Below are 14724 nucleotides of genomic sequence, written 5' to 3' on the forward strand. Positions count from 1 at the left end.
CAATAGAGAGAAGAGAAAGCAAGCATTGTGTTGCATTTATACTTAATCCTTTTATAATTATTCATTTTAGAATATCTCATATTATTTGACCAGGACTGGACTTTTTATAATTGTAGAAAATCATGGGAAGCATGCCATGTTCAGAAGACTTTTCAGGAACCCGTTTTATTCATAGCCTTCTTTACTGCTGGGTGTATACATTACAACTCCTGTCAGAACTTCACAGGCACTAGCAGGAATACCAGAGAGTGCTACACAGCTACATTACATGACCCCGAATTTTCTCACTTTGGCAACGTACCACACTGTCATACCACAAAAATGTAACACTGATGCCCCCAGTAAGTGTAACATTAACTGTTTCTGGATAAAAAGAAGGAAAAAAGTAACATGTTCAAAAGCACCTGCATGCAACAAATGCTTTCTGGGAGAAAATGTGAAAATTAGATATGGAGAATCCTTGAGATAAGTTTTCACAACAATTAAATGTGAGATGGTAAAGAAGAAGCATCAGTTCACATAGAAGAAACACATAAAATAGTTTTATTTATCAGAAAAAAAAGAATCACTTCCCTATTAGAATCATAGACTGTGACCATGAAGGGTTGGTGACGCACCCTTCATTCAGAATGGTGCCAGGGATGTTACATTTTGGCAGCATGCAGAGACTGATGGCATGCAAGAAACACTCCTAACTACTCTTCCTTAACAGATGTGGATTGTTCCCTATTAAACTTGCCAAGGGCATCTCTTTTTACTTCTTGGGGAATTAAGGAGAATAACAAATAGCACATTGTGTTCACAGCCAGCTAAAGAGGAGAAAGTTCAACAACGTGTATCTGTGTTAGAATAGGAAATGCTGTGGGCTTAATGTTAGGGCCCAAATTCTTCTCTCATTTTCAGCATTTTACCCGCCTTGGAGGAAATGTGGTCGTAAAAAGTGCTTCAGAGTGGTCATGGTGGTGATAGCATGTGTATGTACCCACAAACACATATAATGATGTTTGCATGTGCACCCACACTTGGAGAAGCCCCGTGCATGTTATTTCACACCAGAAACAAACGTGTGTTGCACCTCTGCTTTTTAATATAATTTTATATATTCCCCATTCTTTTTTTAATGAAGAATAATAAAGAAAGAGACAACTTTCTCCCTTTACTTTACCTGTTCCTAGGAGTGAAAGCACAGATCTGAGTCTGTATGAACTTTGATTTGCATTCTAAACAATTAGTGGAGTCAATGCATTGATCAACTTATTTAATTAAATGTATTGCAATAACCTTTATATCTGTTTCAGCATCACTTGATCATCAGGAATCAGGTTCTGTGGTCAAGATTTATGAAACACCTGCAGATTACTTTTCAGTATTCAAAGACAGTATAGAAGTTGATTTATTGGGACTAATAAGAAACAAGTATCCATAAACTGAGATGAAGATGGGATTTGATGAATATAATAAAGAAAAAGAGGAAATAAGTTTCAACATATCTCTCACTTCTCCTCCATCCCCCTTTTTCACTCTCAAATAAGAATATAGCCTGCACGATATTTAACTCCTCTATCTCATACCATTTCTTCATGCCTTGGCACAAATTATAAAAGTGAATATTTTTAGGAAATTTAATCTTAATATTTATTCCATATCAGGAATAGCCTAGCCTGGGTGGCAAATGATGTTTAAGCAAATATCCCATAAAATTGAGCAGGCTGAAAGAAAACATCATTGAAAGAAATACCCTTACCTTTCATGTCTGGGAGATACACACACATGTTCTATGACTGTTTTTTCTTTCTAAGTCTCTAGATTAGAAGATTATATAAAGTTTCCCTGGAACTGATGTTGGTGGCAATTTCTGGATAAAGTTTCTGGCTAAAATGAGGTTATTTCAACTTAAAGAAGAAATCAACATCTAAAACGGGGTTAGCACTAAGTCTTTCTTCAAAGATGTTCCTGAAGTTTTACAAGGCTTAAAATCACATACTGTAAGTTGCTATGACAAAATGCATTGTTTATTCAAACTGGGGAAAAGGAAAGATTTAATAAACATCTTCTCACAAACAGTATTTGGCTACAAGAAACTCCATGTGGTATGATAAAAATTGTTCCATTTGGAACATGACCTAGGACTGACTATCTAAGTTTTGGCCACTTTAAACATCCAGTATAGTGTTGGCTCACATGGCAGAGAGGGGATATTAACTGACACATGGGATGTATTTCTAGAGTTCTTTAAAATCCAAGGAAAATTGATACAATTTTCTAACAGCTTATGTAAAAGTTACACATAAAATTGTTGCAAAATAGAAAAAGTAAATCTTAGCTCTGCTTAAATTACCACAAAGAACATGAAACTTTCCATTCAAGAGGAAGAACTTTTTTTTTACAGTCATACGGTATTATAGCTGAAAGGGGCCTTAGAGATTGTCTTTCTTACCTATTATCTTTACTGCTGAGAGAACTGGGGGTGAGACAATTTAAGTAACTCATTATGATCATCTTCCTTCTTAAGCTTTCTATGAGCTATCTTAAACATTCAAATCTAATATTTGTATTGAAGATGTGCTTCACTCATATGAACCAAAAAGTAAGAAAGAGTATGCACTTTTGTGTAGTACCCACAACTAGAAAGTTAACAGTGATAGCAAAGTAGATTCTAGGGCCCGTGGTCACATTTCAGATAGACTCCATGGGTTTAGATGGCTCCCTTCTCCACCTCTTTGCTTCTGATTTTGAAAAGGCAATGCAATATCTTTTCTCTCCTTTTTAATTTCTCTACATCATGGGCTCCTGTTGTCAGCAGAAGCAAACAAAGGGCTCTCTGCTGACAGCAGAATTAATTTATAAATTCTATTTGTTTAAGTAAAACATATCTGTCAAAAAATGCTAACTGCTATTTTAAAAAGGACTCTTGTTTGGTATCATATGTTAGCTATGCTTAAAGCAAGGTATAGAGACAAAGGGTTGACCTGGGCATGGTAGCCCACCTATGGAGACACAAGAAGTAAAGTTGCCAGGTGACAGAGAAGGAACAGAACCATGTAAGTGCTATTCTGCTGTCCCCTTATTTATTAGGGAAAAGGGCCTCCACACTTAGGCCATAATGAACCAGAGCAAAGCCTGCTATACTTGTAGAGAGGAAAAAAGAACCTAGTTGCTGTAAACAAAGTAAATCATATTGCCTAATATTAAACCAACTTGTAAATTACCAGGAACCATTTATGATCATCTTTATCCAATAAGGAAAAATGGGAAAAATTTAAATAGATTGAGATAGGGAAAATCTTGACCCAAATTTTAAAACCCTAAATTCTATAAATTATACATTGTTCAACTTGATTCTAATATCTGATAAAATTCTACAATGTCTCAATACATTCTTATAACAGCACGGTGAAATGTGGGTACAGTTCGATGGCTTGTTTACTAACTGAAGAAAAGCTATTGGCAATCTGGAAAGTAAAAAAGAAACCTGATCTCTATGTGATGATCCACAACCTCCTACATGATTTGCTCCTCCTACTTCTCTCCTGTTCACCAAGCTCCACTCATGCCGATGACGCTATTCTTAACCAGGCCACACTCATTCTTTCCTGCTTGCATTTGCTGCTCCCTCTGTCTGGGATACTCTTCACCCAGCTCTTTGAATAGTTGGATCCTTATGAAACTGGAGGCATTAGTCTAAATGTCACCTATGCAGACATTGTCTTCAAATTACACAGCCACCTAATCAACCCTGTTACTCTATATCCTATCCCTCTGTTTATTACCTATTAGATTCTGTTTATTTTCCGTCTCTCCCACTACAATATCAGTGCATCAAGGCTAAGACCTTCTTTGTTTATTCACTGAGTATCTCTAAGGCCTAACCCAATACCTGGCATGCACTAGGCTTCCATGAATTTTTCAATAAATCAGTGAATGAATTAATAAAATACAACCCTACGTAATGATATAATATCTTCTAGTTGGTCTTTTAAAATATAATGTTTTTATCCATGTCTTATATGGAGATATAGAAGGTCTGGATGTTTGTTTTGTTTTAATCTTTCTCATGACATTATGCTGAATAAATATACTGCATGATGAAATAAGAATTCAACGGGGCCTTGAAGGAGTGAAAGACCAACCCTTACAACAAAATGTCATTAAACAAGGAGACATGAAAAGTTCTGCATTTAGAATCAAAGAGTGTTTTTGTGTTATCACAGAATGTGGAGACATCATTTGTCATCAGGATTTATTAAAAAACACTTTGGGTTTTATTTTATCACAATCTTGTTTTGAGCCAATAGTCTGACATTGGCAATAAAAATCATCAGAGTTTTTAAATTAAAAGATGGTCCCTCCAGACCAAATCCATAGATTTGTTCAATTCTAGACATTAATATCTAAAAACACTGGAAAATGTTTAAGTGGTAAGAGGAAGAGAACAATGATTATGAGAAGCATGGAAAACTGCTCTCATAATTAAAGAATCAAACTTTTACCAATAATCTCAATAACAGTGAAGGACTTTCTGACAGTTTAGAGTCATCCTAACATACATTAGACTATTCCACAAAACGGTGAATTTCTTGTCAGTGTAGATTCCCACTGCTAGCAGTTAGGATACATTGGAAATAATTTCCATAAAATGCAAGTTTATTTGATTAATGATTTGTGATCGATTTATATAATCCTAGCCGGGCTTCTTTACTTACTCCTCAGTTTCCCTACTGTGAAGTATTTTCATTAAATACTAGCAATTTTTGTTTTGTTTTCTAATGTACTATGCATGGAGAAGTTAGTTGAAAGGCACACATGCTTTGTCAGTTTGCAAATCATGAAAGTATCATGATAATAAGTATTTTACTACATGTTAGTGGCCACAGAGATGTCAAGAAAAGGTCAGCTACCCAACTAGGAATTGAGAATTAGTAAGTAAACTAGTAAAATCTATGCAAAATGGATGGAATTTTCCTTTGTAGGACTAAACCAGGAGGTTATCTTTAAATTTGTCTCTCTAGAAACTAGAAATACCTGAATATAATAGAGGAAAAGTAGATTTGGAAGTTTTGTTTTATCATCTTGAAAGCAGGAACATAACTGTAACCAATTTGGAGAAAAATTGTGTGAAGACAAGGACAGTCAGCCTCAAAAATAGAGCATCAAGACCAGGAATGTGAAGCTGACCTTGTTTATCAAATTCCATAAAAGACATAAACCTCATGGTTCACATAGTGATGTAATCTATAGAGATGGATTCAACAAGTTCAAGACAGACTTAGTGAAATATCCCTCAAGGCTGCCTTCTCCACTGCACTCCCAAACAACTCAGATTAAGTCCACTTTCCAGATATTCTGGTACCTTATACTCATCTTCTTCATGGAAAAAATATAAAAATATAAAATAAACAAAAATGTAACCCCAATCTAAACACTTATTTTGGTATATGTACTTTGATAACATTTTGATTAGCATCGGTCAGCCTCTCCAAGTCTGTACAACATTGCACAACAAAATAGAGAGGCTGACCATGGGCTACAGCAATATCCCAACATAATGGCATGTTGAGTAGCTCCTAAGTAGAGAGTGTTTTCTGGCCACACTGTTGCTCACTTTCACAGCTACATCATTCTGTACTGACTACATTCTTAAACATGAGCTAATTAGTTGTGGCAGAATTAATGTAAAGAGGTTTTGATTTTTTGGTATGAATAACAACTATTGAACTTAAGGATCATTAAGAAACCTTGAGGTTAGAAAGTAGTTCAGAGTATTACAGAGCACATGAGATGATTTGGAAAGGAAGTAATCAAAGATCAAGAAGAGGTGTGTTTTTTAAACAATTGGTTATTTTAAACCTTAGAAGTAAGCAAAGAAGCATAACTTTCATAGGAAAATGACTGAAAAAGCACAAGAAAGTTAGTGTGAACGTTGGCACTTGGAAGAAGCCTATGCAATGATCTGCAAACCTGAAATAAGTCTATGCTCACCGAGGATTCAGTGGGGAGGCCTTCAGACATACGTCCCAAATGATACTGAGATATTTGAGAATATGCTGCTGAATCAGGTTCACACATTTAACCAGAAAGACAACAAAATAGTCTTTACTCATGTACACTTTTGGAAATACAAAATCCCCTGCTTGCCTTTTACTGTGAAAAGAGTAGAAGAAGAAACTATTCTGAATGGGGCTTGGGTGAAGACTGTGAAGCACACCAACTGCACAATGGAACATTCAAAAACCAAATGCTGAGTCATTCTCACCACTGCTGTGAGGGGCCCTTTTCTCTCTCTCCATCCAGATCCTATATGACTCTGAATGTCAGCAGGCAACAAGCAAAAAAAAAAAAAAGGTAAACTTGTCTCCTTGCATTTCTTTTTGCTCAATTTCTGTTCGGAGGGACTTCATGACATCATAGCAGAGAGTTTACATACAATACCTGAAATAAAATGCCCTTGCCCAGTGCACAATGAGAGTATCATCATGGGCTGCTATGTAATCCTTGTCACTGTGCATTCAGTTCTCACAAAGCTGTGAAAAACCCACACTCAGAGCTCTCAATCCATTATTGCTCCCGCACCCTCCCCTCAAAATTATTTGCTTGTATTCTAAATGAACATATTCTTTATATTGGTCCTACTTATTCTTTAGACATTGCTTCCAAGATGTTAGATCATAACCTTGAGGAACAAATTATATTCATATACACAAGTAGTAGTCTCGTACATTTTGTAAAAAAGGAAGCATTTTTCTGTCTTCCATTCAATACAAGTGTTTAAAATTTAGATGGGAAAATAATGAGACAAGGGGGAGAGAGCAAAGTAATGCCATTTGACATTTGGTGTTTGGTGGGTAAATCAGTGTTCTTCCTTGCTTAGTGGCTTAACGCCAACCATCCAGTGACTTCCCCAGGTTTAATTAAACCTGCAAAGAGAGGGATATGTGCTTGAAATCCAGAGAGAGGAGTAGAGATTTGTGATCAATATCAGAAACTTCCACAAGTTGGTGCTAGAGGCAGAAAGTAAGCACTGTGATACCCAGTTCCTTCTCTCATCCACTAGATTTAATTTTAGCCTTCAGACGACATAGCAGCTGACCAATAAGAGGCAATGCTAATTTTCCTGCTTATGTACCCATACCCCAGAAGACAAGAAATACGCAAATTTTTAAAATATTTTAGACAAATAAGCACATATTATTTTATACATTGGAAAATATTTAAGCATCTGCAAATACCTAGAGCATGTTTTGTATCATGAATAAAACTATAAATTCTTAGTATAGGACATGGGCTGTCTGTAAGAGGTGCAATAAAAACAGAAAAAGAATCATGAATGGCCCCAATAGCCTATTCAAATTAATTTCAGAATGTGAGCTTTTTGTTGTTATTGTTTACCATCAACTTACTTTTGAAAATAGCCATTGTAAAGCATCTGAAACCTAATCATTTAAGTAAACAAGGTTGGCTATTAGCTTCAGAAGAAAACACACTCTCCATTTATGCAGTGGCTAGTCTACTTCATCAAGGGCTAACACCTCCTTTCAGAAAGTTTGGCATTGCTTGGCTATCCTAAAGAGATGAAGGTGTAAGTAGTAAGTAGTAAGAATTTGTTTTCACTACTACAAAAGAACACTAAAATATGCAAGTATTGCAACCTACTGTGTGAAGACTAATTCCCTGATAGAAGTAATGAGAAAGCAAAACTAGGAAACCAATTTACAGAAACCCTCTTCACCTGTTCCTGAAAAGGCGCCCACTGAGAAGTCAGAATATCTCACCATCCCACCAAAAAAAAAAAAAAAAAAACCTGGGCAACCTTCCTCTATCTGTGAAAGATGCTAATTTTCACAGCCATGTGGCTTGGTAATTGTTTCAAAGACAATGAGCAGTAGTCATGTGGCCCCAGGTCTCCATCTAGGCTTCTTATCTCAAGATTCATGGACTTTATGAATTTTGTTCAGTGACTCTGAGTGCCACAGCTGATATGGAGCTGGACTGTTATCAACCCACAGAAATAACTAAACTCATGTGCTGGATTCAGTCATCCACATGTAAGGAGACCATCTAGCACGTGCCAGATGTTTAAAGCATGGAAATTATGAATGGATCTAAGAGAACTTAGCTTTGAGGCTTAACAAAAAAAAAAATGAAGGCAAGTTCAGGGATACCTGAGGAAAAATATGTTTTTTTCTCTTTCTGAAATGAATCATTTTGACAAATGGAGGCGTATGGCAGTTTGGTAAACTTCACACACATGATTGGAGTTAAAATACATTTCTCCCTATTTCAACTCAATTCATAGTAAGCTAAGCAGCCTAAAGTTTTTACTTTCGGCACTCTCTAATTGGGCGATATTTTTGTGTGGTATGAGAACTGAAGAGATCAAGAATTCTCCCTTAGCACAAACGCCCATTTTCCTCTGAACTAAAAAATGCTCTTGTACTCATTTTCCTTAGGTAAATTTGCAATGGTATTTTAACATCTGAAACTGCCATCCATGAATTTAAATTTCTGCATCATTAAATGGGCAACAAGCTAGCTCTGGTTGATGAAAATATGAGCTGGAAGATAACAGCACCATATGGAATGATGATCACATAGTGAACCAGGAAACCAAAAACTGAATGAGTCAGGCTGCTTAGAAACACAAAACAAGGTTATAGCACTCTTTTGAAATTACTATACTCATAAATGGTAAAAAGTACTACCTCCCAAACTTGATCTTATCAGCTCCATCAGTAAGTCTTACAATGTCCCCATATCATCCCTAAGGATGTAGGTAGTTCTCATGAACTTCAAATAAAACTGCAAAAAAATGTTTAACCTTTTCTTTTCAATAAAACTTCAGGCTATACTTTTGACTCACTCTATTACTTTCCCACCCCCATGATGACGTACAATACTTTTAAGTTGAAAGCTCTAGACTTTTAGTCATAGTCATGGTTGGGATTTATATAGCCAAATTGTTATTTTTCTAGCAGCAACTGCTTTCATGAGCCACGAGTCTTGGGAAGATGAGATAGAAGGTGGCAAATAACATTTTCTCCCACTTGGTTTATTTTTACTCAAGATACTTTGGTACTTTATGGTTTGGTAAGCTACTACTTGATGATTATGGCTTGAATTACAATAACAAAGTAGTTGGATATATTTCAATATTACATATACTGCAATATTACACATGGAGTATATCAAGCAACATGTCAAACAAGTTGTAATGATCTAGATACTCTCAATGTCTAAATCATTTTCAGAAAACTATGGGTTTTAAGAGACTTTGAAGACATTAGTTGTTGTTTTGGTCACCAGGATGCCTTGAATAATACACTAAGAAAGTATGTGTGTGTATATATATATATACACACACACACACACACATAACCTGGCATAGTTAATAGAAGTAAGCTACATGCACAATGGATTTCTATATAAAATATTTAGCTTAATCCCCATGAAAAGTTTGTGTGTTAGTTAGGTTTTATTATTCACATTTCACATAAGAAAGTTTAAGGGATTTGCTCAAAATCACAAAGCTAATAGTAACTTCAGGTTAGAGGAATAACAAATTAGTATAGTGAGTATATAAGTGTACAGAGGCAGAGTTCTGAGAATTTCACAGACCCAATGTAATTCTCAAGAGGGGAAACTGAGGCCCAAAGTCACGTGATTGGTGGTCAGCAGTATGGTTTCAGAGTCTGTGCTCTCAATCACCACCTCATGCTACCTCTACTTTCTCTAGTAGCTGCTGGATGAATAAAAGAAATACGGAGTCTCAGTGTCAGGATTCTGGCCCAGTGTTACATAGTACAAATAGCCATGGAGTGACAATAGTTTAAAAAAAAAATTGAATTTCCAGTGGTTCTGCAAGTAATAAAATAATATAAAATCTTAGGATGCTAGAATTCTTATTTCTATGCCATTCTCTTGACTTCCTCTTCAGGAAATAGCAGTCTTGCTTCAAACCACTTAAAAGTATTTAAATGTCAATATCTTCATTTCCAGTGTTCCTAGAGATAATCTTGTAATGCACTATGATACTCCATTACCACATTAGGAGAAGATTTGGTTGAAACCAGGGAGAAGAGAATGGTCATAAAATTGGTTTGATGTAAAATATCCTACATCTGCTTCCAATGATTTCAATGCTATAAGGGTGAGAAGGAGAATAAGCAGTACACACATAACAATAAAAAGCATTAGGTAATTATTATTTTAAAGTAGTTCCATCAATTAAATGTAACACTTTAAAGATTTTATGCATCACTTTGGAAGAGTCATATTCACATCTTGGGTTTTCTGTTAAACATACCAGATGAATTATTAATAAACTTGAGTATAGTCTTCAGCAATATCTTTAGAAATGAGGGTTTGTAACTGGTTCTGTACAGAAATGGGAATAAGTAGTTAGGCATGGGAGGTATAAAATGTATAGCTGCGTGCAATGATCAAATATTCATTGAGAGTGACAGGTGAACAAAGTGTATTAGACATGATCCTGTCTAGTAAGCTGGAATTTCAAACTCAACATGGCAACTAGTCACATGGGATAGTTTATACAATGTGTTCAGAGGAAAGCAGAATCTTGAAAGGCAATAACCAACAAACTTTCTCTTACACAGAGAATGCCATAACACGATTTGTGGGGGGGAGGGGGGGGACCATGTTTAAGCTAGCATTGTGTCGTAGAAAGTGGATTTAAATAAAATCTCAGCGGACAATCAAGAGATGTGATAAGAAGTTTCCATGTGAGTCTTCTCCCTCATATTCTCATTTAAAGAAAATTTTTAAAATGCTAAATTGGGTTAATGTGAATGTTGTAGCAAAATAAAGTAAAAGAACAACAGACACAATTTACTAACTGCCAGTTTGAGCCTTCCTGATCAAGAATCCCAAAGTGTGCCCCCAAGAAAGATGATCCTTCTCAAAAAAAAAAAAAAAAAAAAAAAAAAAAAAAAAGCAGTGCAGAGATATAAACAACAAACTGAGGACTATAGATTTGAATCCTTTCTTTGCCATGAATTTGATTGTACCAGCTATAAATCATCATTTCTAAGACTATTGCTGAAGACTATACTGAAATTTATTAAGAATTCATTTGATATGGTTAATAGAAAATCCAAATATGAATATGACTCCTTCAAAGTGATACATAAAATCATAGGAGAATGCACTTGTCAAGTCAACTGTTGTGATATGGTTTGGCCGTGTCTCCACCTAAATCTCATCTTGAATTGTAGCTCCCATAATGCCCATGTGTTGTGGGAAGGAGGCAGTGGGAGATAATTGAATCATGGGGCAGTTCCCCATACTGTTATGGTAGTGAATAAGTCTTAGGAGATCTGATGGTTTCATAAGGGGAAACCCCTTTTGCTTGTCTCTCCTGCTCTCTTGCCTGCCGCCACATAAGACACGCCTTTCACCTTCCACCATGATTGCGAGGCCTCCCCAGCCACATGGACCTGCGAGTCCACTAAACCTCTTTTTCTTTATAAATTACCCAGTCTTGTTTATATCTTTATCAGCAGCGTGAAAACAGACTAATACACACTGTTTCAATTATCAAGTTTGTACCAGAATGTGAACATTGTAATTCCTACTAGGGCTCCTGTGGAAAAGCATTTTTATATACTAAAATTTGTTATTATTATTATTACTCTAAAATGGAGTACTCTAAAGAGAACATGAGCCAAATTTGAGTGAAAGATGTATTCTGGGTAAGAATAATAATTACTTCCATCAAGTTATTGTCCTGGTGTCTAATACAGCCCCAGTACACAAAAGGAACTATTATGTGTGGAATTCTGTCTCCACCCCCACCCCACCCCGCCCCTAAAAAAGGGTATATTGAAGTTCTAATTGCTTGTATCTCAGAACGGACCATATTTAGAAATAGAGCTGTTGCACAGGTAATTAGCTGAATTAAAATGAGGTCATACTAGAGAAGGGTGGACCCCTACTCCAATATGACTGTGGCTCTTACATAAGAAACTGGCCATGTGAGGACAGGGAGTGTGTGTGTTTTGTCTTGTCACAACAAAAGCAGAGATTGGAATGAGCAACTGCCAGTCAAGGAATGTCAAAGATTAGCAACTAACCACCAAAAGCTGAAAGAGACAAGGAAAAATTCTCCTACAGGTTTCAGGGAGAATGTGGCCCTGCCAACACTTTGATTTCAGACTTCTAGCCTCCACAACTGAGAGGCAATACATTTCTGTTTTAAGCCACCCAGTTTATGGTACATTGTGATAGGAGCCCTAGGAAATTAATACAGGCATTCAAGAAGCACTTAAACAGGGACAAATCAAGGACTGGATTCCTGACAACTGTCTTATTAGATCCCTTTCTGCTTTTAGAGAGGGCATCGTGGAAGCAGTTTCATAAAACTGAGTTTGAATCCTGATGCCACCACTTACTAGTGGTCTTTAGGCAATGCACTTAACATCTCCAAGCTGTAGGTTACTCATCTGGAAAGTGAGAATAAACCTCCATAAAGTCCTAAGAGCATTAAATAAAATGATATATGTAAAGTGCCTGGTACATGCTTGGCACGGAGTAAATGTTAGTTCCAGTATCTCTCCCTGCATCACAATGTTGTAATAACAATTACATGAGACTAGAAACAAACTACTTTTACCATAGAGACCACTCTACATTTTACTATTCTATGGTCACCAGCACCTTGGGCATGACATAAAAGGCGCAAAAGAGCCCCATCTGAGAGGTTTTTGAGACCCCCAGGAGCCCAGGAAGAGAACTCGGGATGGGTTAGAGTTCTGTGGGATATGGGGGGTTATGTCTTAACTCTCACTGCTCTGTAATTCAGAGTCATTGCCCTAAACTGCAAAGACTCAGTGAAATATAATCCAATTCTAAGCCCTAAAAAGTCCCATCAAGTGTTAGAGAGGCAGCCTCACATGCACTCTTTAGCCCAGTTCCTCGAGAACTTCCTCTCAGTCCTCGGGTCAAGGGAAGTGTTAAACTTGAAAGAGGAAAAATCACTTCCAGTTGCAAGGAAAACTACAGAAAGAAAAGGGATGAAAACACTCAATGGCCGTAATACTTGCTCCTCAATGAAGATAAGGCAGAACTAGCAGTTGGTAATAAGATGTTCCCAACTGGGACCAGTAGCAACTATCGCTGAGCACAGTTAATGCTGAATTCAGAGGAAACCATGATCCAGCCAGAGAGATGACAGCACAGCGGGGCTTAGAGGGGTCCCAGAAGGGCACCAAGGCTACTTGATTGTACTCTACTGGGACCTTAGCCCACCTGGAGTTAACTTCAGTAATTGGCAAGATGTTGCAGGGTAGGTAGAAGGAAATTGTGTCCGAATAAGAAAAAGGCAAAGCTAGCTTTTATTTTATTTTATTTTATTTTGAGACAAAGTTTTGCTCTTATTGCCCAGGCTGGAGTGCAATTGTGCAATCTTGGCTCACTGCAACCTCTGCCTCCCAGGTTCAAGGGATTCTCCTGCCTCAGCCTCCCAAGTAGCTGGGATTACAGGGGTGCATCACCACGCCCAGGTAATTTTTTGTATTTTTAGTAAGGACAGGGTTTCGTCATGTTGGCCAGGCTGGTCTTGAATCCCTGACCTCAGGTGATCCATCCACCTCGGCCTCTCAAAGTGTTGGGATTACAGGTGTGAGCCACCATGCCTGGCCCAAACTAGCTTTTAAAGAGCTTTTTCTCTTTAGAGTACTCCATTTTAGAGTAATAATAATAATAACTAATTTTAATATGTAAAAATGCTTTTCCACAGGAGTCCTAATAGGAATTACAATGTTCACATTCTAGTACAAACTTTATAATTGAAACAATGTGTATTAGTTTGTTTTCAAGCTGCTGATAAAGATATAAACAAGACTGGGTAATTTATAAAGAAAAAGAGGTTAAAAAACTAGCTTTTAAAGAGAAAGAGAATATTCATCTTTAAGATGAAAAAAAAAATTCAGGAATTGGAGAAAATTCTTCTGAAATGTAGGGAGGCAGTCATCAGAAACCCAGTTCTTGATTTTCCCTGTTTGAGTGCTTTACAGCAGAAGAAAGGACCATTTTCTCTCTGGCAAAAAGACAGAGTTCCTACATGCCAAGTCACTCCCTTCTTTAGTCCTCCCAACTCACTTGCCATAGCCGGAGATGAAGAAAAAAGCAGTCAAATGCATTGCTGGCTGTGTAGCCCAAAGTGTATCACCAGAATCTATTCTTAAGTAAAGAAAATTCTTTTCTTGGTTGTTATTCCAAATAAAAAGATGATTCCAGTAAGAGTCCAATAATTTCAAGAATACACTTGGACTTCTGCCTGCCAATTAAGGTTCACTTAAAAGGTGAGTCTTTCCTCACACTTTCTGGAACATCTGGAAGGGACTTCCTCCCCTGCCCCTGCTCTCCCCCACCCCACCCAGGAATTACGCAGTGTGGAGGGCCTATTGGAGGACTGCAGCATGGAATACCACCTCAAAAAGACCACACAGAGAACCCTCCCTGCCATCGCTCCCCTCTTCTTGTCTCCTCCCAGTGTCTCCCACTCCAGTGAAGCTTAAGACCCTGAGGAAGGAAGGTGTGGAGGTGACAAAGCAGACCTCCCCCCGACTGCCGACAGCAGGTGAGGATACCTCAGGGCAGGGCTTAGCCCTGCACTGGCCAAGGAAGGCATGACACTTGAGATCTCAGCCAGATTGATCCAGATTTTAATAACTGAAAGTGAATGGACTGCTGTTCCCGAGCTCAGGGGAC

The sequence above is a fragment of the Rhinopithecus bieti genome, unplaced genomic scaffold (assembly GCF_001698545.2).
Source record: "Rhinopithecus bieti isolate Rb0 unplaced genomic scaffold, ASM169854v2 scaffold_35900, whole genome shotgun sequence".
Classification (NCBI taxonomy): Eukaryota; Metazoa; Chordata; class Mammalia; order Primates; family Cercopithecidae; genus Rhinopithecus; species Rhinopithecus bieti.